The sequence below is a fragment of the Taudactylus pleione genome, unplaced genomic scaffold (genome assembly GCF_031769625.1).
Source record: "Taudactylus pleione unplaced genomic scaffold, aTauple2 ptg001636l, whole genome shotgun sequence".
Classification (NCBI taxonomy): Eukaryota; Metazoa; Chordata; class Amphibia; order Anura; family Myobatrachidae; genus Taudactylus; species Taudactylus pleione.
In genome coordinates this window covers 170215-196280 of record NW_028286033.1, presented here as the reverse complement: position 1 = coordinate 196280, position 26066 = coordinate 170215, and the positions used below count along the sequence as shown (strand labels likewise).

Below are 26066 nucleotides of genomic sequence, written 5' to 3'. Positions count from 1 at the left end.
TAAAAGACGGCCTATAGACATTTATCTGTTACCGTCCATTCTAGGAGCGGTTGCGGACGTGGCGGCCTCCGGTTTCGAAACGCTTTTGTTTAAGTTAGCTTTTTCCATGGCTTTTCATGGTGCTTTCCGGGTGTCGGAATTGGTTGCTCCCTCCAAGTGGAGGGATTCAACTATGCTGCGTTCGGATGTGAAGGTGGGTGAGAGGTCCTTGCTGTGCAGATTGCGTCGTTCTAAGACCGATCAGTTAGGCAGGGGTCGCTGGATAACATTGGTCCCCTCGGCGGATTGTCGAATTTGTCCGGTCGGCTTGGCCACTCGTTATGCATCTGTCAGACCCTCAGCGGAGGGCTCATGGCTGATGCATGGCGATGGGCTTCCGCTGACAAAATTTCAGTTTAGTTGGATGCTGCGGCGATGTCTTTGCAGCGTGGGCCTCTCACCAGGGGAGTTCGGCACGCATTCGTTTCGAATTGGTGCTGCCACTTCCGCCGCTGCTGCGGGATTTCCAGAGTCACAGATTCAAGCTCTGGGCCGATGGAAATCAGCCAGTTATAAGCGTTACATTCGACCGAATCATTGAGGTTAATGTTGTGCATGCACGTTACATATGGTTTGTTATGTTTTACGAAATGTCATTGGTCCTGGTCTTGTTTGTTTTCCCCTGTCTTTCCTACTCGGGGACTAGCTACTCGCCATTGATTTCAGTGGGAGTCTGGAGAGTTTTGACGATTTTTTTACCTGATCTGACGGATTTAATTCGGCTATTTGGTTTATAATTACAATTATATGTCCCTCAGCAGGTTTTACGCTTTCTCTCTGGTCGAGTTCACTTGTGTTATCCGATATCTCTCCCAACCCCCCCCCCCCCCCCGCTCTCCCCCCCCCCCCCTTCTTTTTTATTTTAACTTATCCTCTTATGTCTTCATGTTGCTTCAAATTGGCACAGAAGCTTGTTGATCTTTAAAGATTCAAATCAAAATTTTTTCTTTTTGGCAGATCCTCAGTAATATGTTCCCCGTTAGATATACATGATTAAATATGCTAAAATTTTACAATAACTTTAATGTTTTCTTTGTTTTTCCCTCATTATAGGAATGGCTTTTGATGATTGTACTGTATGGATAATTGGCCATTCATTTGTTTTTTGGGCGGCTAGGTTCATGCAGGCGCAGGACGCGCCGTTGTTTCCGGGGGCTAGTGGAGTTAGATGGATAGGGGTCAGAGGTATGTTGTGGGAGAGCCTTAAGCCTAAACTCTTGCAGCAGGTTCAGCGGTATGGCTTACCGAGAGTCGTGGTTATTCATCTAGGCGGGAATGATTTGGGCAAGAGGACATCTCTGGATTTAAGGCATGCGGTGGTGGAGGATTTGGGTCAGATTATAATGGCATGGCCAGCTTGCACAATAGTTTGGTCTTTCATGGTCCCTAGATTGTGTTGGCGTGGTGTGGTTGACGGCAGAGCCATTGATGAAGCCCGGAAGAAAGTGAACTTTACGGTTTCAAAATTTGTGTTGGAAAATGGTGGGGCAGTGGTCAGACATCCTAGGATAAAATTTCGGTATACTTACCTTTTTCGGTCTGACGGGGTTCATTTAGCGGAGGAAGGTATGTTTATTTTTCTTGAGGATCTGTTTGAGGTTGTGGTTTCTGTGCGTTAGTTCTATGGTGGCGGTGCAAGGTTTCTTTTGGCAGAACCTTGCTTTTGGCGGGAAAGAACGGCAGGTTACCTATTAGCACTGTGAATATTTGTTTACTCATTGTTTTGCTCACCTTCGTTGACTCATAAAGTCTGCTGGACCACCCTGCCGGGGGCAGCATCATCACCTTACCGGGTGGGTAGTCAAGATAGAAGGCTTGAGCGTATTGTGTTGTGGTTGGAGTGTTTATAGTGTTAGGCTTGGGCGCTTGGGCTGTTGTTAGCCGTTCTTTCTTTGCCACCATATTTAAATTAATTTAATTAATATAGTAACTAATTCATTATATGTTTTTAAATAAATAGCTAACAAATTCTGCCAAATACAAGTCTCCGTGTCTTTATTTCAATTAAGTATGTTATTGTCACTGATTCACACGCAGGTCAATCCTCAGACGATGGGAAGTTTAGATAAACGAAATGACTTTATAGGAGTGGAGAGGGTTAAACTTCCTAGGCTGGGGGCAGACCAGTGTGAGGAATCATGTGATAATTAGGGCCAATGGGTTTTTAGGGTTGTAGGTTATAGCAGGGATATTAGAGATTGTTGGAGGCGGAGTCAGCCTCTTTTGTTCCTGTCTTCCCACCCTCCCTCCCTAAAGTTTATTTTTATGGGCTCTTTTTGATTTGGGTTTGGTGATTGTTTCGTTGGCTATTTTAGGCGGCAAAGAACGGCAGGTTACCTATTAGCACTGTGAATATTTGTTTACTCATTGTTTTGCTCACCTTCGTTGACTCATAAAGTCTGCTGGACCACCCTGCCGGGGGCAGCATCATCACCTTACCGGGTGGGTAGTCAAGATAGAAGGCTTGAGCGTATTGTGTTGTGGTTGGAGTGTTTATAGTGTTAGGCTTGGGCTGTTGTTAGCCGTTCTTTCTTTGCCACCATATTTAAATTAATTTAATTAATATAGTAACTAATTCATTATATGTTTTTAAATAAATAGCTAACAAATTCTGCCAAATACAAGTCTCCGTGTCTTTATTTCAATTAAGTATGTTATTGTCACTGATTCACACGCAGGTCAATCCTCAGACGATGGGAAGTTTAAGTGTCTTAGACTGCCTTGTCTGTATCCTGGCTATATTTGTCATTTTGTATCCAGCCTCACCACATCCGTGGCATTCAAGCTAAGGTCGAGACTTCCAGCTCCCTGGTCTTATGCTATTCTACACTATTAAAGAAGGTGACGAATGGAAGACGAAATTTAATACTCTGTCGAGACATTATGAGTATTTGGTCATGCCTTTCGGCCTAATCTAATCTACACTATTCTATATATTCAGGAGGCTCCCGGACAAATTGGGAGGGTAGGCAAGCCTGCCCCAATAGTTGTGGCCATTATGCAATGCCCCTGTAACTGTGCCCATTATGCAATGCCCTCTGTAATTGTGGCCATTATGCAATGCACCTGTAGATGTGCCCATTATGCAGTGACAGGCTGGGCCGGGGGGCAGGGTGCCATGTGCCCCCTGGGCCGCAGCGTCATGCGGGCCGCAGGCAGTCTGTGTCACTGTGACACACTGCACCGCATGTGTAGCGCTGACCGGACGGAGTTCGGTCAGCGCTACACAAGTGACACACACACAGCCGCCGGCACCGGCAGCTGTGTGTTTATTGTGAGTGGCAGCCAATGAGAGTCTGTCAGACTCTCATTGGCTGCTGCTGCGCCCACTGCTGGAGCCGCTCCATCTTCTGGCTCCCGCAATGGGCAATGGGAGAGGCGTCATGATGTCATATGATGTCTCTCCTATAATGCAGAGCAGCCCGGCCCGGGAAGGAGGAGCGGATGGCGACGGCGGGAGCGGGGATTCAGGTATGTGGGTTTTTTTTTGACTACCTGTGTCTACTGGGGAGGTGAGGCTGGCACTACAAGGGGGAGACCACTACTGGGGGCACTGCAAGGGGGGACTACTACTACTGGGGGCACTACAAGGGGGTGGACTACTGGGGGCACTACAAAGGGGGAACCACTACTGCGGGCACTACAAGGGGGGGACTACTGGGGGCACTACAAAGGGGGAACCACTACTGGGGGCACTACAAGGGGGGGACTACTACTACTGGGGGCACTACAAGGGGGGGACTACTGGTTGCACTACAAAGGGGGAACCACTACTGGGGGCACTACAATGGGGGAACCACTACTGGGGGTACTACAAAGGGGGAACCACTACTGGGGGTACTACAAAGGGGGAACCACTACTGCGGGCACTACAAGGGGGGGACTACTGGGGGCACTACAAAGGGGGAACCACTACTGGGGGCACTACAAGGGGGGGACTACTGGGGGCACTACAAAGGGGGAACCACTACTGGGGGCACTACAAGGGGGGGGACTACTACTACTGGGGGCACTACAAGGGGGGGACTACTGGTTGCACTACAAAGGGGGAACCACTACTGGGGGCACTACAAGGGGGGAACCACTACTGGGGGCACTACAAAGGGGGAACCACTACTGGGGGTACTACAAGAGGGAGGGACTACTCCTGGGGGTACTACAAGGGGGAGATCACTACTAGGGGCGCTACAGGGGAGGGCACTACAAGGGGGGACCACTACTGGGGATTATAACTGGGGGCACTTCAAGGGGGGGACTACAACTGGGGGTCTACTGCTGGGGGCACTACAAGGGGGGGGACTACTACTACAGGGGGGGACTTCTACTACTATGGGCACTACAAGGGGAGGGGACAACTACTAGGGGCACTGCATAGGGGGGAGGGGACTACTACTAGGGGCTCTGCATCGAGGGACCACTGCTGGGGGCTCTATAAAAAGGGCAATACCGGGGGTACTGCATAGGGGGGAGATTACAACTGGGGCCACTATTTAAGGGGCACTGCATAAGGGTTACCACTATTGGGGGCACTGCATGGGGTGTGGACTGCTACTTGGGGAACTATATAGGGAGCACTGCATAGGGGGCACCACTACTGGGGGCACTATATAACGGGTTTACTACTGGGGGCACCAGTACTGGGGGCACTGTATAAGGGGCACTGCATAGGGGGATCACTACTGGGAGCACTACTGGAGGCCTGCATAAGGGGGTCCTCTCCTGGGGCACAGGGGGGCACTGCATATGGGCACCACGATGGGGCTGTCCCTAATCTTTATTTTCACTTTACATTAATCCCATATGGACCCGCCTCCTCCCTGGCTCACTTGAGGAGGGGGGGCGCCGTAGCACGCACGTTCTTCGGACACCCTGGCTACATGCTACTCCTCTGCCAGGGCCGCCTGCATGCATTTGCCCCCAGGCTAAAAGTTGCCAGCCAGCCCCTGCCATTATGCAATGCCCACTGTAGTTGTGGCCCTTATGCAATGCCCCCTTGGAGCTGTGCCCATTAAGCTATGCCCCCATTAGTTGTGGCCCTTATGCAATGCCCCCTTGGAGCTGTGCCCATTAAGCTATGCCCACTCTAGCTGTGCCCCTTCTGCATTGACCCTTTTAGCTGTGTTCCCTAAGGAAGTGACCCCAACACTAGCTACCCTCCCTGCCCACACCCCTATGGAGAAACTTACCTTCATGCTGGCATCGGTACATGCCGTCAGGGCTCCTGAGTCCCGCCGTCGCTGCTGCTGCTTCTGCCACCTGCTGGATCTAACTGGATCCAGCAGATGGGCAGGCTCCTCACGTCGTGGGTGACATCATGACATCACCCGCACACTGCATTAATGGGAACGCTGGCCTCCAGAGAGATCAGAGACCAATATTCTCAGTAATAATGGTGGTCTGCCGAGCCGCGAGCCTGGGAGCCGCCTTAGAAGCTCATAAGAGCCTCATGCGGCTCGAGAGACGCGGGTTTGCCACCCCTGCTATAGCCGCTCATTGTCTGGGGACGCGGCATACCACACTGCGAGTACACAGCTAAATGGCACAGCATTATATGCACCTGTGCTAATGATCTTACACAGGTTCAAGGCACTAAGGTGAATTTAGCCCAGGAGATCCTGATAACCGGGCCAGCAATAACAGGACTTTGGAATTTTGCTACTTACAGATCTACTTGGATACAATATTGATTACACTCACTAATAGCCATTACAGGGGACCGTCACACTGATAGCCATTACAGGGGACCGTCACACTGATAGCCATTACAGGGGACCGTCACTCTGATAGCCATTACAGGGGACCGTCACACTGATAGCCATTACAGGAGACCGTCACACTGATAGCCATTACAGGAGACCGTCACACTGATAGCCAGTACAGGGGAGCATCACACTGATAGCCATTACAGGGGACCGTCACACTAATTACATTACAGGAGACCGTCACACTGATAGCCATTACAGGAGAGCGTCACACTGATAGCCATTACAGGGGACCGTCACACTGATAGCCATTACAGGGGACCGTCACTCTGATAGCCATTACAGGGGACCGTCACACTGATAGCCATTACAGGGGACCGTCACACTGATAGCCATTACAGGGGACCGTCACACTAATTACATTACAGGAGACCGTCACACTGATAGCCATTACAGGAGAGCGTCACACTGATAGCCATTACAGGGGACCGTCACACTGATAGCCATTACAGGGGACGTCACACTGATAGCCATTACAGGGGACGTCACACTGATAGCCATTACAGGGGACCGTCACACTGATAGCCATTACAGGGGAGCGTCACACTGATAGCCATTACAGGGGACCGTCACCCTGATAGCCATTACAGGGGACCGTCACACTGATAGCCATTACAGGGACCGTCACCCTGATAGCCATTACAGGGGATCGTCACCCTGATAGCCATTACTGGGGACCGTCACCCTGATAGCCATTACAGGGGACCGTCACACAGATAGCCATTACAGGGGACCGTCACCCTAATTGCCATTACAGGGGACCGTCACACTAATAGCCATTACAGGGGACCATCACACTGATTACATTACAGGAGACCATCACACTGATAGCCAGTACAGGGGAGCGTCACACTGATAGCCATTACAGGGGACCGTCACACTGATAGCCATTACAGGGGAGCGTCACACTGATAGCCATTACAGGGGAGCGTCACACTGATAGCCATTACAGGGGAGCGTCACACTGATAGCCATTACAGGGGACGTCACACTGATAGCCATTACAGGGGAGCGTCACACTGATAGCCATTACAGGGGACGTCACACTGATAGCCATTACAGGGGACCGTCACACTGATAGCCATTACAGGGGACCGTCACCCTGATAGCCATTACAGGGGACCGTCACCCTGATAGCCATTACAGGGGACCGTCACACAGATAGCCATTACAGGGGACCGTCACCCTGATAGCCATTACAGGGGACCGTCACACTGATAGCCATTACAGGGGGGACCGTCACACTGATAGCCATTACAGGGGACCGTCACACTGATAGCCATTACAGGGGACGTCACACTGATAGCCATTACAGGGACCGTCACACTGATAGCCATTACAGGGGACAGTCACCCTGATAGCCATTACAGGGGACAGTAACCCTGATAGCCATTACAGGGGACCGTCACCCTGATAGCCATTACAGGGGACCGTCACACTGATAGCCATTACAGGGGACCGTCACACTGATAGCCATTACAGGGGACCATCACACAGATAGCCATTACAGGGGGGACCGTCACACTGATAGCCATTACAGGGGACCGTCACACTGATAGCCATTACAGGGGACCGTCACCCTGATAGCCATTACAGGGGACCGTCACACTGATAGCCATTACAGGGGACGTCACACTGATAGCCATTACAGGGACCGTCACACTGATAGCCATTACAGGGGACCGTCACCCTGATAGCCATTACAGGGGACCGTCACCCTGATAGCCATTACAGGGGACCGTCACCCTGATAGCCATTACAGGGGACCGTCACCCTGATAGCCATTACAGGGGACCGTCACCCTGATAGCCATTACAGGGGACCAATACCCTGATAGCCATTACAGGGGACCGTCACACTGATAGCCATTACAGGGGACGTCACACTGATAGCCATTACAGGGGACGTCACACTGATAGCCATTACAGGGGACGTCACACTGATAGTCATTACAGGGGACCGTCACACTGATAGCCATTACAGGGGAGCGTCACACTGATAGCCATTACAGGGGAGCGTCACACTGATAGCCATTACAGGGGGGACCGTCACACTGATAGCCATTACAGGGGACAGTCACACTGATAGCCATTACAGGGTGGACCGTCACACTGATAGCCATTACAGGGGACCGTCACACTGATAGCCATTACAGGGGAGCGTCACACAGATAGCCATTAAAGGGGACAGTCACACTGATAGCCATTAAAGGGGACAGTCACACAGGTAGCCATTACAGGGGACCGTCACACAGATAGCCATTACAGGGGACCGTCACACTGATAGCCATTACAGGGGACCGTCACACTGATAGCCATTACAAGGGAGCGTCACACTGATAGCCATTACAGGGGAGCGTCACACTGATAGCCATTACAGGGGAGCGTCACACTGATAGCCATTACAGGGGGGACCGTCACACTGATAGCCATTACAGGGACCGTCACCCTGATAGCCATTACAGGGGACCGTCACCCTGATAGCCATTACAGGGGAGCGTCACACTGATAGCCATTACAGGGGGGACCGTCACACTGATAGCCATTACAGGGGGGACCGTCACACTGATAGCCATTACAGGGGACCGTCACACTGATAGCCATTACAGGGGACTGTCACCCTTATAGTCATTACAGGGGAGCGTCACACTATTAGCCATTACAGGGGACCGTCACACTGATAGCCATTACACGGGACCGTCACACTGATAGCCATTACAGGGTGGACCGTCACACTGATAGCCATTACAGGGGACCGTCACCCTTATAGTCATTACAGGGGAGCGTCACACTATTAGCCATTACAGGGGACCGTCACACTGATAGCCATTACAGGGGACCGTCACACTGATAGCCACTACAGGGGACCGTCACACTGATAGCCATTACAGGAGAGCGTCACACTGATAGCCATTACAGGGACCGTCACACTGATAGCCATTACAGGGGACCGTCACCCTTGATAGCCATTACAGGGGACGTCACACTGATAGCCATTACAGGGGACCGTCACACTGATAGCCATTACAGGGGACCGTCACCCTTGATAGCCATTACAGGGGACGTCACACTGATAGCCATTACAGGGGACCGTTACACTAATAGCCATTACAGGGGACCAATTTATAGACCCCTGGAGTATAGACATAAGAAACGTTATATTTTCTTTTCGTCGGAATGTTTTTTTATGCCATTTTATTGTGATTTTTTTTAGGAATATATAAAATATAAGTATTGTAGAGTATTTGAGTATTTTACATGCCAGAACTCTTCAACAATCAGCGCTAAAACTGATATATATTTATTACTCTATTGGAGATCAATAACTTTTTACCATTAATTTAGCCTTGGAGGAGTGGCGCTATCTTTTATCTGTGCATCCCATTTCCATTGTCATAGACCACAAAACACTCTTATATCTTAAAACAGAACATTAGATACAAGCGGTCGCTCTGAATGAGGGCGGACACCTGTTGGGAAAACTCTTGTCAAGCCCACATTACGCAAGAAACTGCTACATTGGGCCCAAGCTTCCAGCTTTGCAGGTCATGCAGGCATACAAAATACCCTCAAGTTCATTTCCAGGTCTTACTGGAGGCCCTCTCTCAGAAAAGACGTCCAAGACTTCTTTCCCTCTTGTAACAAGTGCTCCCAGCATAAAGTGACTCGACAGTCTCCAGCTGGGCAGTTACTACCTCTATTGTTCCACATCAACTGTTGTCACATCTGTCGATTGACTTCATTACTGACCTCAAACAAGTTCAACACCATCTGGGTGGTAGTTGACCGGTTCTCCAAGATGGCTCACTTCATACCCATCAACGGTCTTCTGTCAGCTCCCAAGTTGGCTCAATTATTCATAAAAAAAATCTTCAGATAAGTGTTGAAAAAGAGTCTACTCTGGCTGATCCTCCTCAGGGCATCACCACTTAATACATAGTTACTTTTCACATCACCTTTTATGTTTGTTTTTTATTAATGTAACTTTTTCACATATATTTTAACCCCTTTTTAACTACTCGCACACATCTATACTTTACACTGCACTGTCACTCTATTTGTATTTTTCGTGTCATGCCCTGGGGGGGTCCTGGGCTGGACGTTTTTTTGGGGTGCACTGCACCCCAGATGTGAACCCCTTAGTGTTAGGGACTGCTAGTGACAGAGAAGCCGTGATGTGGCCTAGCAGCCTCCCATGTATTTGAAAATGCATGCAACTAATATATCTGAATTTCTATTACCATATAGTCTTCATATATTGTTGCAGGTATAATTAAGTGTGCTGAGGAAAAATAGGGGGTTACACTCCCCATTTATCTCCAGCCTCATTACTTCACTGCTCCTTCCTACATCTCCAGCCTCATTAACTCACTGCTCCTTCCTACATCTCCAGCCTCATTACCTCTCTACTCCTCCCTACAACTCCAGCCTCATTACCTCTCTACTCCTCCCTACACCTCCAGCCTCATTACCTCACCGCTTCTCCCTACATCTCCAGCCTCATTACCTCACTGCTCCTTCCTACATCTCCAGCCTCATTACCTCACCACTCCTACCTAAATCTCAGCCTCATTACCTCACTGCTTCTCCCTACACCTCCAGCCTCATTTCTTCACTGCTCCTCCATACATCTACTGCCTCATTACCTCCCTGCTCCGCCCTACATCTGCAGCCTCATTACCTCACTGCTGCTCCCTACATCTCCAGCCTCATTACCTCACTGCTCCTCCCTACATCTCCAGCCTCATTTCCTCACCACTCCTCCATACTCCAGCCTCATTACCTCCCTGCTCCTCCCTACATCTCCAGCCTCATTACCTCACTGCTCCTCCCTACATCTCCAGCCTCATTCACTCACTACTTCTCCCTACATCTCCAGCCTCATTACCTCACTGCTCCTCCCTACATCTCCAGTCTCATTACCTCACTGCTCCTTCTTACATTTCCAGGCTCATTACCTCACTGCTCCTCCCTACACCTCCAGGCTCATTACCTTTATGGCTCCTCCCTAAATCTACAGCCTCATTACCTCATCATTCTTCCCTACACCTCCAGCCTCATTCCCTCACCATTCTTCCCTACATCTACAGCCTCCTTACCTCACCGATCCTCACTACATCTCCAGCCTCATTACCTCTCTACTCCTCCCTACATCTCCAGCCTCATTACCTCACTGCTCCTCCCTACATATCCAGCCTCATTCACTCACTACTTCTCCCTACATCTCCAGCCTCATTACTTCACTGCTCCTCCCTACATCTCCAGCCTCATTACCTCACTGCTCCTTCCTACATTTCCAGGCTCATTACCTCACTGCTCCTCCCTACACCTCCAGGCTCATTACCTTTATGGCTCCTCCCTAAATCTACAGCCTCATTACCTCATCATTCTTCCCTACATCTCCAGCCTCATTCCCTCACCATTCTTCCCTACATCTACAGCCTCCTTACCTCACCGATCCTCGCTACATCTCCAGCCTCATTACCTCTCTACTCCTCCCTACACCTCCAGCCTCATTCACTCACCATTCTTCCATACATCTCCAGCCTCATTACCTCACCGATCCTCCCTACACCTCCAGCCTTATTACCTCACTGCTCCTTCCTACACCTACAGCCTCATTCCCTCACCTTTCTTCCCTACACCTCCAGCATCATTACCTCACTGATCTTCCCTACATCTCCAGCCTCATTACGTTATGGCTCCTCCCTAAATCTACAGCCTCATTACCTCACCATTCTTCCCTACACCTCCAGCCTCATTCCCTCACCATTCTTCTCTACATCTCCAGCCTCATTACCTTTCTACTCCTCCCTACATCTCCAGTAACGATACTGAATTAGAACCTCTATATACCCCTGCCTATACCTTCTAATATCCTACCTATAAACCTCTAAGGATGACGCTATTTTGCGTACGCAGTCATACAGTAAATAAAGACCTAGAATCTGTGGTTCCAAAGCACAAAGTATTATTCAAGTAAAAGTACATCAGTTACACGCTATGATCCTCATATAATCTTAGCGCAAAGAGATTATACAGACCCAAGTACAATTATACATTCGCAGCGCTCTCTGGTCCAGATTTTAGGCATCAGCAAGAAACCCCTCGTCAGTCAGCATTCAGCAAGAAGACCAAGACCCAGTGTTGGAGCACACATATTTATACCCCCCAGAAATAGACAATACAATAGAGAAGTTTGTTGCTGATGCCATTGGTCCTCAAGGGGGATGCATCTGTTACAGAGCATTTAACAGGCTGATTCAAATAGACACAACCCAGCCTCCAACAACTGGGGGTCTCTGCCCTCCCGCCCCATGCAACATCCTAACAGTTGGTCATATTATATACATTTTGTTGCTTGAAGTCTCTGCGGTGCATAAGTTGAGAATGCATGATGCGATCTCCACACCGAGAATACTGGAATACTGTTGAAAGAGTACGCATCAGTACAATACCAATCACGGCTTACTTAGCATGTATAAAACCTTAGTTACCAAATAATCTTTATTTCAAAGAATGAACAAACTTAAATCTTATACTTTAAGCTTATTAAACCTTTTATGTGAATATGTAATGTGCAAGTATGTGGGGTTTGATATAAAGACGCTAGTTAACTTGGAGCAGATAAGTGCGCATAAAGCTAATGAACAGCGTTTTCATATAGGATCTTATGCATTCGCTAATATGCGATTAGTTACCAGCGCAATTGTGCATATTAATGTGTGTATGAGAAATGGTGCACTTAAATCTCACTTAAACTAAGTGGACACCTAGCAGTGTGGAATGCTGAGCCTTATAGTTCCACACGCCCCCCTCTCTCAGCAGCCTCCACCCTTCCCAGGCTCAAAAGTAAAGTCCTTTGTTCTCCCAGGCTCTTGTGTAAATGCAAATTAGCACAGCTACCAGACCCAAAACCTAAGATAACACTCTTGGCTTTGAAGGTATTTTATTGCAGGAAGCCTGCTAATGTAAGGTGTGTATTCGAGCAGGGCCACCTGGAGTGAGAGCAGACGTTATATCCAGGAAGCTTGTCTACACAGGCTAGTTGTCACGTGGCCATTTGCTCTGTTTAGCTAATGCAATCCAATTTTGACATACTGTAAAGCCATTTCTGAAATATATCCTTTAGGGGAATTATAATAATATACACTTTATCCAGTGCACCAAAACTACGTAAAGTCATGAAATGGGCTTTGGGTGAATCGCCGTAACTTATGGCGATGGTCACAGATGTATTCGCATGATGCTAATAGTAAGATCGCCACATGTACTAAAGTGTGAGTTTATCTAAAATAGCGCTTAGGCTCCCATTCACAAAATGGCATCTTGCGATCTCATTTCCAAGATGGTGTCTTGCGGCCAGTCACAAGATGGTGTTGCTGCGATTCAATTTTAAACTGATCTTGTCTCAGCCAATAATCCAGCTTCGACACCAGCCTCATTCCCTCACCGTTCTTCTCTACATCTCCAGCCTCATTACCTCTCTACTCCTCCATACATCTCCAGCGTCAATACCTCACCGCTCACCCCTACATCTCCAGCCTCATTATCTCACCACTCCTCCCTACATCTCCAGCCTCATTACCTCAGCGCTTCTCCCTACATCATCTCCAGCCTCATAACCTCAGCGCTCCTCCCTACATCTCCAGCCTCATTACCTCACTGCTCCTTCCTACAACTCCATCCTCATTACCTCACGGCTCCTTCCTACATCTCCAGCCTCATTACATCACCGCTTCTCCCTACATCTCCAACCTCATTACCTCACTGCTCCTTCCTACATCTTTAGCCTCATTACCTCACTACTCATCCATACATCTACAGCCTCAACTCCTCACTGCTCCTCCCTACATCTCCAGCCTAATTACTTCACGACTGCTCCTCCCTACATCTCCAGCCGTATTACCTCCCTGCTCCTCCCTACATCTCCAGCCTTATTACCTCACTGCTCCTTCCTACATCTCCAGCCTCATTACCTCAATGCACCTTCCTACATCTGCAGGCTCATTACCTCACTGCTCCTCCCTATACATCCAGGCTCATTACCTTTATGGCTCCTCCCTAAATCTACAGCCTCATTACCTCACCATTCTTCCCTACACCTACAGCCTCATTCCCTCACCATTCTTCCCTACATCTCCATCCTCATTACCTCACCGACCCTCGCTACATCTCCAGCCTCATTACCTCTCTACTCCTCCCTACATCTCCAGCCTCATTACCTCTCTGCTCCTCCCTACATCTCCAGCCTCATTACATCACTGCTCCTCCATACATCTACAGCCTCATCTCCTCACCGCTCCTCCCTACATCTCCAGCCTCATTACCTCTCTACTCATCCCTACATCTCCAGCCTCATTACCTCACCGCTCCTTCCTACATCTCCAGCCTCATTGCCTCTCTGCTCCTCCATACATCTCCAGCCTTATTACCTCACCACTGCTCCTCCCTACATCTCTTTGCTCCTCCCTACATCTCCAGTCTCATTAACTCACTGCTCCTCCCTACATCTCCAGCCTTATTACCTCACTACTCCTCCATTCATCTACAGCCTCATTACCTCACTGCTCCTCCCTACATCTCCAGCCTCATTACCTCACCATTCTACCTTACATCTCCAGCCTCATCACCTCACCGATCCTCCCTACACCTCCAGCCTCATTACCTCACTGCTCCTCCCTACATCTCCAACCTCATTATCTCACCGCTCCTCCCCACATCTCCAGCCTCATTACCTCACCGCTTCTCCCTACATCTCCAACCTCATTACCTCACTGCTCCTTCCTACATCTTCAGCCTCATTACCTCACTACTCATCCATACATCTACAGCCTCATCTCCTCACTGCTCCTCCCTACATCTCCAACCTCATTACCTCACCACTCCACCCTACATCTCCAGGCTCATAACCTCTCTAATCCTCCCTACATCTCCAGCCTCATAACCTCAGCACTGCTCCCTACATCTCCAGCCTCATTACCTCACTGCTCCTTCCTACATCTCCAGCCTCATTACCTCACTGCTCCTTCCTGCATCTCCAGCCTCCTTACCTCACTGCTCCTCCATACATCTACAGCCTCAACTCCTCACTGCTCCTCCCTACATCTCCAGCCTCATTACCTCTCTGCTCCTCCATACATCTCCAGCCTCATTTCCTCCCTGCTCCTCCCTACATCTCCAGCCTCATAACCTCTCCACTGCTCCCTACATCTCCAGCCTCATTACCTCACTGCTCCTCCATACATCTCCAGCCGCATTACCTCTCTACTCCTCCCTACATCTCCTGCCTCATTACCTCACTGCTCCTCCATACATCTACAGCCTCATCTCCTCACCACTCTACATTTCCAGCCTTATTACCTCTCTGCTCATCCCTACATCTCCAGCCTCATTACATCACCGCTCCTTCCTACATCTCCAGCCTCATTACCTCCCTGCTCCTCCCTACATCTCCAGCCTTACTATCTCACCACTGCTCCTCCCTACATCTCCAGCCTTATTAACTAACTGCTCCTCCCTACATCTCCAGCCTCATTACCTCTCTGCTCCTCCCTACATCTCCAGCATCATTAACTCACTGCTCCTCCATACATCTCCAGCCTCATTACCTCTCTACTCCTCCCTACATCTCCAGCCTCATTACCTCACCACTCCTTCCTACATCTCCAGCCTCATTACCTCACTGCTCCTCCCTAGATCTCCAGCCTTATTACCTCACCACTGCTCCTCCCTACATCTCCAGCCTCATTAACTCACTGCTCCTCCCTACATCTCCAGCCTTATTACCTGCCTGCTCCTCCCTACATCTCCAGCCTCATTATCTCTCTACTCCACCCTACATCTCCAGCCTCATTACCTCACTGCTCCTTCCTACATTTCCAGCCTCATTACCTCCCTGCTCTACCTACATCTAAATGCATCATTACCTCACCACTGCTCCTCCCTACATCCCGAGCCTCATTAACTCACTGCTCCTCCCTACATCTCCAGCCTCATTACCTCACTGCTCTTCCCTACATCTCCAGCCTCATTACCTCACTGCTCCTTCCTACATCTCCAGCCTCATTCCCTCACCATTCTTCCCTACATCTCCATCCTCATTAACTCACTGCTCCGCCCTCCATCTCCAGCCTCATTACCTCCCTGCTCCTCCCTACATCTCCAGCCTCATTACCTCAATGCTCCTCCATACATCTACAGCCTCATCTCCTCACCACTACTCCCTACATCTCCAGCCTCATTACCTCTCTACTCCTCCCTACATCTCCAGCCTCATTACCTCACCACTCTTTCCTACATCTCCAGCCTCATTACCTCCCTGCTCCTCCCCACATCTCCAGCCTTATTACCTCACCACTGCTCCTCCCTACATCTCCAGGCTCATTACCTCCCTGCTCCTCCCTACATCTCCAGACTTATTACCTCACTGTTCCCCCCTACATCTCCAGCCTCATTACCTCACCGCTCCTTCCTACATCTCCAGCCTCATTACCTTACTGCTCCTCCCTACATCTCCAGCCTCATTAACTCACTGCTCCTCCCTACATCTCCAGCCTCATTAACTCACCGCTCCCCCTTACATCTCCAGCCTCATCACTTCACCGCTCCTTCCTACATCTCCAGCCTCATTACTTCACTGCTCCTCCCTACATCTCTAGCCTCATTACCTCACTACTCCTCCCTACATCTCCAACCTCATTACCTCACTGCTCCTCCCTACATCTCCAGCCTCATTACCTCACTGCTCCTCCCTACATCTCCAGCCTCATTACCTCACTGCTCCTCCCTGCATCTCCAGCCTCATTACCTCACTGCTCCTCCCTACATCTCCAGCCTCATTACCTCACTGCTCCTCCCTACATCTCCAGCCTCATTACCTCACTGCTCTTCCCTACATCTCCAGCCTCATTACCTCACTGCTCCTCCCTACATCTCCAGCCTCAATACCTCATTGCTCCTCCGTACATCTCCAGCCTCATTACCTCACTGCTCCTTCCTACATCTCCAGCCTCATTACATCACTGCTCCTCCATACATCTACAGCCTCATAACCTCACCTCTCCTCCCTACATCTCCAGCCTTATTACCTCTCTGCTCATCCCTACATCTCCAGCCTCATTACCTCACCGCTCCTTCCTACATCTCCAGCCTCATTTCCTCCCTGCTCCTCCCTACATCTCCAGCCTTACTATCTCACCACTGCTCCTCCATACATCTCCAGCCTTATTAACTCACTGCTCCTCTCTACATCTCCAGCCTCATTACCTCACTGCTCTTCCCTACATCTCCAGCCTCATTACCTCCCTGCTCCTCCCTACATCTCTAGCCTTATTACCTCCCTGCTCCTCCCTAGATCTCCAGCCTCATTAACTCTCCGCTCTTTCCTACATCTCCAGCCTTTTTACCTCACTGCTCCTCCCTATATCTCCAGCCTCATTACCTCACTGCTGCTCCCTACATCTCCAGCCTCATTACCTCACTGCTCCTCCCTACATCTCTAGCCTCATTACCTCACTGCTCCTCCCTACTTCTCCAGCCTCATTACCTCACTAATCCTTCCTACATCTCCAGCCTCATTACCTCACTGCTCCTCCCTACATCTCCAGCCTCATTACCTCACTGCTCCTTCCTACATCTCCAGCCTCATTACCTCACTGCTCCTCCCTACATCTCCAGCCTCATTACCTCACTGCTCCTCCCTACATCTCCAGCCTCATTACCTCACTGCTCCTTCCTACATCTCCAGTCTCATTACCTCACTGCTCCTCCCTACATCTCCAGCCTCATTACCTCACCGCTCCTCCCTACATCTCCAGCCTCATTACCTCACCGCTCTTTCCTACATCTCCAGCCTCATTACCTCACTGCTCCTCCCTACATCTCCAGCCTCATTACCTCACCGCTCCTCCCTTCATCTCCAGCCTCATTTCATCATCAAGAAAACTAATATAAAACACGGTGCTTAACTAATGACTCCCCCCAAAAAAGGGAACAAATAAATAAATACTAATTTCCCCTGCGCTGCAAGTCCAGATGAAACCTACTGTGAAAGTTCCGTAACAGAAACAATACCAACCAAAAAACACACACTGGACTTGCACTGCTAGGAAATAATGACAATATTTAATATTTGATATACAAATGGCACATATATATGAATTACAAGTAGCAATAATTGCAACACAAATAAATATACAAATAAATATACAATGAACCCCAACGAATATCCTAAATCTGCAGATATATCTAATATTGGCTAAGTGACATGACACTATGTATAGCTGTCCAATATCTGGTAATGTAGTTCCTTGGAGGAGAAAATATATAAATATAACGTCTCCACCTGTAGCTGAATAAACAGTTACAGTTGCTATAGCGTAGTAACAATGTATCCTTTGCAAGGAATCGAAACAAATGTCAATAGTGCTATTGCACAATAGCCACAAGGCCGTCTGGATAACCGACAGTAAAATAGTCCCTTGGAAAAACAGCCTCGTGATTGGGCTAGTAACTCACGGTTGCAGGGTAAGAATACAAATGTCCGGGTTTAGCCGTCTGATGGTAGCCACTGTTATGGCCAGAGAGCTCTCCCCACATAGTCACACGTTCAACAGGTGAGTCCACGATCTGAGCTGACGTGTATATCATGGTAGTGGATTCCGGGCATCCCCGGAGATATACAGGACCCGGGACTCCACACGGTCAAGTGCAGACAGATAAACAGAGGCTCTCTGGAACAGTCAGGTGTTCTGGCGTGCTGAAGGATACGTGGATGATCGTCCTGATCGAGTAATACTAACCTCTCAGGTACAGAGGGTAACATCTATCCAAGGGCTGATTTCATCACCACTCCTCCCTACATCTCCAGCCTCATTACCTGACTGCTCCTCCCTACATCTCCAGACTCATTACCTCCCTGCTCCTCCCTACATCTCCAGCCTCATTACCTCACTCCTCCTCCCTACATCTCCAGCCTCATTACCTCACCACTGCTCCTCCCTACATCTCCAGCCTTATTACCTCCCTGCTCCTCCCTACATCTCCAGCCTTATTACCTCACTGCTCTTTCCTACATCTCCAGCCTCATTACCTCAATGCACCTTCCTATATCTGCAGGCTCATTACCTCACTGCTCCTCCCTATACATCCAGGTTCATTACTTTTATGGCTGTTCCCTACACCTCCAGCCTCATTCCCTCACCATTCTTCCCTACATCTCCATCCTCATTACCTCACCGAACCTCCCTACATCTCCAGCCTCATTACCTCTCTGCTCCTCCCTACATCTTCAGCCTCATTACCTCACTGCTCCTCCATACATCTACAGCCTCATCTCCTCACTGCTCCTTCCTACATCTCCAACCTCATTGCCTCTCTGCTCCTCCCTACATCTCCAGCCTTATTACCTCACCACTGCTCCTCCTTACATCTCTAGCCTCATTACCTCACTGCTCCTCCATACATCTACAGCCTCATCTCCTCACCGCTCCTTCCTACATCACCAGCCTCATTGCCTCTCTGCTCCTCCCTACATCTCCAGCCTTATTACCTCACCACTGCTCCTCCCTACATTTCCAGCCTCATTAACTCACTGCTCCTCCCTACATCTCCAGCCTTATTACCTCCCTGCTCCTCCATACATCTACAGCCTCATCTGCTCACCGCTCCTCCCTACATCTCCAGCCTCATAACCTCACAGCTCCTCCCTACATCTCCAGCCTCATCACCTCACCATTCTTCCTTACATCTCCAGCCTCATTACCTCAACGATCCTCCCTACACCTCCAGCCTCATTACTTCACCGATGTTCCCTACATCTCCAGCCTCATTACTTTATGGCTCCTCCCTAAATCTACAGCCTCATTACCTCACCATCCTTCCCTACACCTCGAGCCTCATTCCCTCACCATTCTTCCCTACATCTCCAGCCTTACTACCTCACCGATCCTCCCTACATCTCCTGCCTCATTCCCTCACCATTCTTCCCTACATCTCCATCCTCATTACCTCACCGATCCTCCCTACATCTCCGGCCTCATTACCTATCTACTCCTCCCCACATCTCCAGCCTCATTACCTCACTGCTGCTCCATACATCTACAGCCTCATCTCCTCACCGCTCCTCCCTACATCTCCAGCCTCATTACCTCTCTACTCATCCTTACATCTTCAGCCTCATTACCTCACTGCTCCTTCCTACATCTCCAGGCTCATTAACTCACTACTCATCCCTACATCTCCAGCCTCATTATCTCACCAATCCACCGTACATCTCCAGCCTCATTACCTCACTGCTCTTCCCTACATCTCCAGCCTCATTTCCTCACTGCTCTTCCCTACATCTCCAGCCTCATTACCTCACTGCTCCTCTCTACATCTCCAGCATCATTACCTCACCGCTCCTCCCTACATCTCCAGCCTCATTACCTCACTGCTCTTCCCTGCATCTCCAGCCTTATTACCTCACTGCTCTTCCCTACATCTCCAGCCTTATTACCTCACCACTGCTCCTCCCTACATCTCCAGCCTCATTATCTCACTGCTCCTCCCTACATCTCCAGCCTCATTACCTCACTGCTCTTCCCTACATCTCCAGCCTTATTACCTCACCACTGCTCCTTCCTACATCTCCAGCCTCATTACCTCACTGCTCCTCCCTACATCTCCAGCCTCATTACCTCACTGCTCCCTCCTACATCTCCAGCCTCATTACCTCACTGCTCTTCCCTACATCTCCAGCCTCATAACCTCCCTGCTCCTCCCTACATCTCCAGCCTTAATACCTTACCACTGCTCCTCCCTACATCTCCAGCCTCATTACCTCACTGCTCCTCCCTACATCTCCAGCCTCATTAACTCACTGCTCCTCCCTACATCTCCAGCCTCATTAACTCACTGCTCTTCCCTACATCTCCAACCTCATTACCTCACTGCTCCTTCCTACATCTCCAGTTTCATTACCTCACTGCTCCTCCCTACATCTCCAGCCTCATTACCTCACTGCTCCTCCCTACATCTCCAGCCTCATTACCTCTCTACTCCTCCCTACATCTCCAGCCTCATTACCTCACAGCTCTTTCCTACATCTCCAGCATCATTACCTCACTGTTCCTCCCTACATCTCCAGCCTCATTACCTCACTTCTCCTCCCTACATCTCCAGCCTCATTACCTCACTGCTCCTCCCTACATCTCCAACCTCATTACCTCACTGCTCCTCCCTACATCTCCATCCTCATTACCTCACTGCTCCTCCCTACATCTCCAGCCTCATTACCTCACTGCTCCTCCCTACATCTCCAGCCTCATTACCTCACTGCTCCTCCCTACATCTCCAGCCTCATTACCTCACTGCTCCTCCCTACATCTACAGCCTCATTACCTCACTGCTCTTCCCTACATCTCCAGCCTCATAACCTCACTGCTCCTCCCTTCATCTCCAGCCTCATTACCTCACTGCTCCTTCCTACATCTCCAGCCTCATTACCTCACTGCTCCTCCCTACATCTCCAGCCTCATTACCACTCTACTCCTCCCTACATCTCCAGCCTCATTACCTCACCGCTCCTCCCTACATCTCCAACCTCATTACCTCACCGCTCCTCCCTACATCTCCTACCTCATTACCTCACTGCTCCTCCCTACATCTCAAGCCTCATTACCTCACTGCTCCTCCGTACATCTCCAGCCTCATTACCTTACCGCTCCTTCCTACATCTCCAGCCTCATTACCTCACTGCTCCTTCCTACATCTCCAGTCTCATTACCTCTCTACTCCTCCCTACATCTCCAGCCTCATTACCTCACCGCTCCTCCCTACATCTCCAACCTCATTACCTCACTGCTCCTCCCTACATCTCCAACCTCATTACCTCACTGCTCCTCCCTACATCTCCAGCCTCATTACCTCACTGCTCCTCCCTACATCTCCAGCCTCATTACCTCACTGCTCCTCCCTACATCTCCAGCCTCATTACCTCTCTACTCCTCCCTTCATCTCCAGCCTCATTACCTCTCTACTCCTCCCTACACCTCCAGCCTCATTACCTCTCTACTCCTCCCTACACCTCCAGCCTCATTACCTCACCGCTTTTTCCTACATCTCCAGCCTCATTACCTCTCCGCTCTTTCCTACATCTCCAGCCTCATTACCTCACCTCTCTTTCCTACATCTCCAGCCTCATTACCTCACTGTTCCTCCCTAAATATATAGCCTCATTACCTCACCATACTTCCCTATACCTCGAGCGTCATTCCCTCACCATTCTTCCCTACATCTCCATCCTCATTACCTCACCGCTCCTCCCTACATCTCCAGCCTCATTACCACTCTACTCCTCCCTACATCTCCAGCCTCATTACCTCACCGCTCCTCCCTACATCTCCAACCTCATTACCTCACCGCTCCTCCCTACATCTCCAACCTCATTACCTCACTGCTCCTCCCTACATCTCCAGCCTCATTACCTCACTGCTCCTCCCTACATCTCCAGCCTCATTACCTCACTGCTCCTTCCTACATCTCCAGCCTCATTACCTCACCGCTCCTTCCTACATCTCCAGTCTCATTACCTCTCTACTCCTCCCTACATCTCCAGCCTCATTACCTCACCGCTCCTCCCTACATCTCCAACCTCATGACCTCACTGCTCCTCCCTACATCTCCAACCTCATTACCTCACTGCTCCTCCCTACATCTCCAGCCTCATTACCTCACTGCTCCTCCCTACATCTCCAGCCTCATTACCTCACTGCTCCTCCCTACATCTCCAGCCTCATTACCTCTCTACTCCTCCCTACATCTCCAGCCTCATTACCTCTCTACTCCTCCCTACACCTCCAGCCTCATTACCTCACTGCTCCTCCCTACATCTCCAGCCTTATTACCTCTCTACTCCTCCCTACATCTCCAGCCTCATTACCTCTCTACTCCTCCCTACACCTCCAGCCTCATTACCTCACCGCTCTTTCCTACATCTCCAGCCTCATTACCTCTCCGCTCTTTCCTACATCTCCAGCCTCATTACCTCACCGCTCTTTCCTACATCTCCAGCCTCATTACCTCACTGTTCCTCCCTAAATATATAGCCTCATTACCTCACCATACTTCCCTACACCTCGAGCCTCATTCCGTCACCATTCTTCCCTACATCTCCAGCCTTATTACCTCACCGTTCCTCCCTACATCTCCAGCCTCATTACTTCATGGCTCTTCCCTATACCTAGAGCCTCATATCCTTACCATTTTCAAATCGTCACATGTTGACACATATCCATTTCCATGTAGGAGGGCCCTGATTCAGAGCGAATGCTGTGGTCAGAGCGTCCGGCTCTGAGTCAGGCCCTCTATCTCCTGCCCTGAACAAGCTGCTTCCCTATACAATGCCTCCCTTACTTCTGCTCTGGACTCTGGGCCTGATTCAGAGCCGCTCGTAAGCGTCCGCTTGTTCGCTCCGAGCGATGTTCGCACAACTGCGCATGCGTATGGGTTGTAATACGCATGCGCGAACCAGTCATTGCGGTCGGAAATTGTGTGCTCGCTAAATAGCGATTGCATGCTAATTTGATTGACAGAATGAAGCGTTTGTGGGTGGTAACAGGGGAAGGTGCTTGAAAACGGGGAGTGGAGATCCGAACACAGGCATGCCAAACGGTCAAAACGGGCGTTTTAAGGGTGTGCATAATTAACAAAGCAGCGTCATCTACCACGTCACTTGGTTGTTTCTTAGCCTGAACTTCTCGCATGATTGCGGTAGGAAAATCCAACCACAAGCACTGTGAGCAGTTCATACGCCTTTCGATGTACTTGATTAATCAAATAAATAGCGGAGATGACGTGGGATGCGAGCGGCCAGGGGGCGTTTTTAAAAAAATAGCGAGCGCATGTTTCGTTCGCTCGTTCAGACATAGAGGCGTCAACAGACCACAAAGAGCGAACACTCTCTTTAAATATCCAGCCCCTTTTTCTGAACGAGCGAGCGCAAATAGCGTCCGGCTCTGAATCAGGCCCTCTGTTGCTCCGGCAATCACTACTCACACTCGCAGATCTACTCCTCAACCCTGACATTCCAAATGCACCAGATACCTGCAAAAGTGTTCACGAACCGCCGAGTGTCAGTGGAGAAGATCACGCTCTAAGGCAGATTTTCTCCGTTTTAAATGTATGCTGTCATCCTACAGTGCTGCCCTTTCCCTCTCTAAACAGTCATATTTCAAGCATCTCATCTCCTCCCAGTTCTCAAACCCCTGACCCCTGGCATCTCTTTTCCACTTTCAACTCCCTCCTCTGCCCACCCCCTCCTCACCTCCCCTCTTCGCTCTCTGCTTCTGACTTTGCCACCTACTTTAAATCTAAAATTGACTCCATATGTCAGGACATCATATCCCACCAGATCCTCAGCACCCCACCCCCTTATTTCCCAGACCACCCCTCCAAATCCATCTTACCAACTCTGACATCCTTCTCCCCTGTATCTGGAGAGAGAGTCATAGCAATTATCCAGTCTTCCCCCACTTCCACTTCCCCCATTTACCCTATCCATACCCGTCTTCTCAGGTACCTTTCTCCCTCTGCCTGTTCCTATCTTGCCCACCTCAATCTCTCCCTATCAGGCACTGTCCCTTCTGCTTTCAAACATGCTCTTGTCTCCCCCATTCTTAAAAAACCTACCCTTGATCCTAACTCCCTCTCCAACTACCGACCCATCTCTCTCCTCCCTTTTGCTTCCAAGCTCCTTGAGTGTATTGTTTACAAACACCTTACCACCTTTCTTTCCTCCCACTCCCTCCTTGACTCACTTCAATCTGGCTTCCGTTCTCTCCACTCCACAGAAACTGCCCTCACGAAAGTCAGCAATGACCTCCTTGCTGCCAAATCCAAAGACCACTAGTCTCTGCTCATTCTCCTTGACCTTTCTGCTGCTTTTGACACTGTGGACCACCCTCTCCTGCTGCAAATTCTTCACTCCCACTCTACATGACACTGCCCTCTCCTGGCTGTCCTCCTACCTCTATGACCGATCCTTCTCTGTCTCCTCTCATGACTCCTCACAGCCTCTTACAATAGGTGTTCCCCAAGGTTCTGTTCTTGGACCTCTCCTATTTTCCCTCTATATGTCCTCTTTAGTTGAGCTTATCAGCTCTTTTGGGCTCCAATATCATCTCTATGCTGATGATACTCAGATCTACCTCTCCTCCCCTGACCTCTCCCCCTCTCTACTTACTCGTATCTCCAACTATCTCTCTGCAATCTTGTCCTAGATGTCCCAGTGATTTTTTACACTTAACATGTCTAAGACTGAGATGATCATATTCCCACCCTCCCACATACAGTAATCTCACTTCCCACAATTTCATTATCTATTGATGGCACAACTATCTCCTCTAGCCCCAAAGTGCGCTGTCTTGGAGTTATCCTGGACTCCTCCCTCTCATTCAAACCACATATCCAGAATTTCTCGCAGTCCTGTCATTGACAACTCAAAAATATTTCCAGGATCAGACCCTTTCTTACCCAGGATTCTACTAAAACCCTCATACACTCACTGTCATCTCCTGTAACTTCCTGCTATCTGGCCTCCCCAACTCCCACCTCTCTCCTCTCCAATCTGTCCTCAATGCTGCTGCTCGGCTCATCTTTCTCTCCAAATGCTGTATATCTGCCTCCCCTCTCTTACAAGCCCTACACTGGCTCCCCTTCCCCTTCAGAACCCAATTCAAGGTTCTCACATTCATTTACAAAGCCCTCACACACTCCTCTCCCTTTTACATCTCTGATCTCATCTCCCTTCACTCTCCTGTCCATCCTCTACGTCCAACAAATGCCGCCTCTCATGCCAAAGATTACTTCCTCCCACTCCCGTCTCCAAGACTTTGCCTGTGCTGCTCCCCACCTTTGGAACTCTCCCCCTCTCTACAAATCTTCAAACAGGCACTCAAGACCCACTACTTCATTCAGGCCTTTCAGCTCTCATTCTAACCCATAGGTACATGCTTCTTCCTCCCGTCTACCCCATCTGTGTCACCCTTGTCTGTCTGCCCCTCCTCATTAGAATGTAGGCTCTCATGAGCAGGGCCCTCTTGTGCTTCTCCTTACTTATACTGTACTGTTATTAACTCCACACTCGGGCACCTAACACCTGGTTGCTTATTTATTTAAAGTCACTTGTTGCTTGTTCAATTATTTGTACTGTGTAAGGCGCTGCGGAACACTTGTGGTGCCATATAAATAAAGGATGATAATAATAATAATAATACAAAGGTCA

The 26066-nt window shown here is 49.6% G+C and overlaps 1 pseudogene; it reads right to left on the bottom strand.

The window, feature by feature from the left end:
* The window catches only part of LOC148442049 (uncharacterized), a 44187-nt pseudogene that overhangs the window by 6708 nt on the left and 11413 nt on the right, over nt 1–26066 (bottom strand).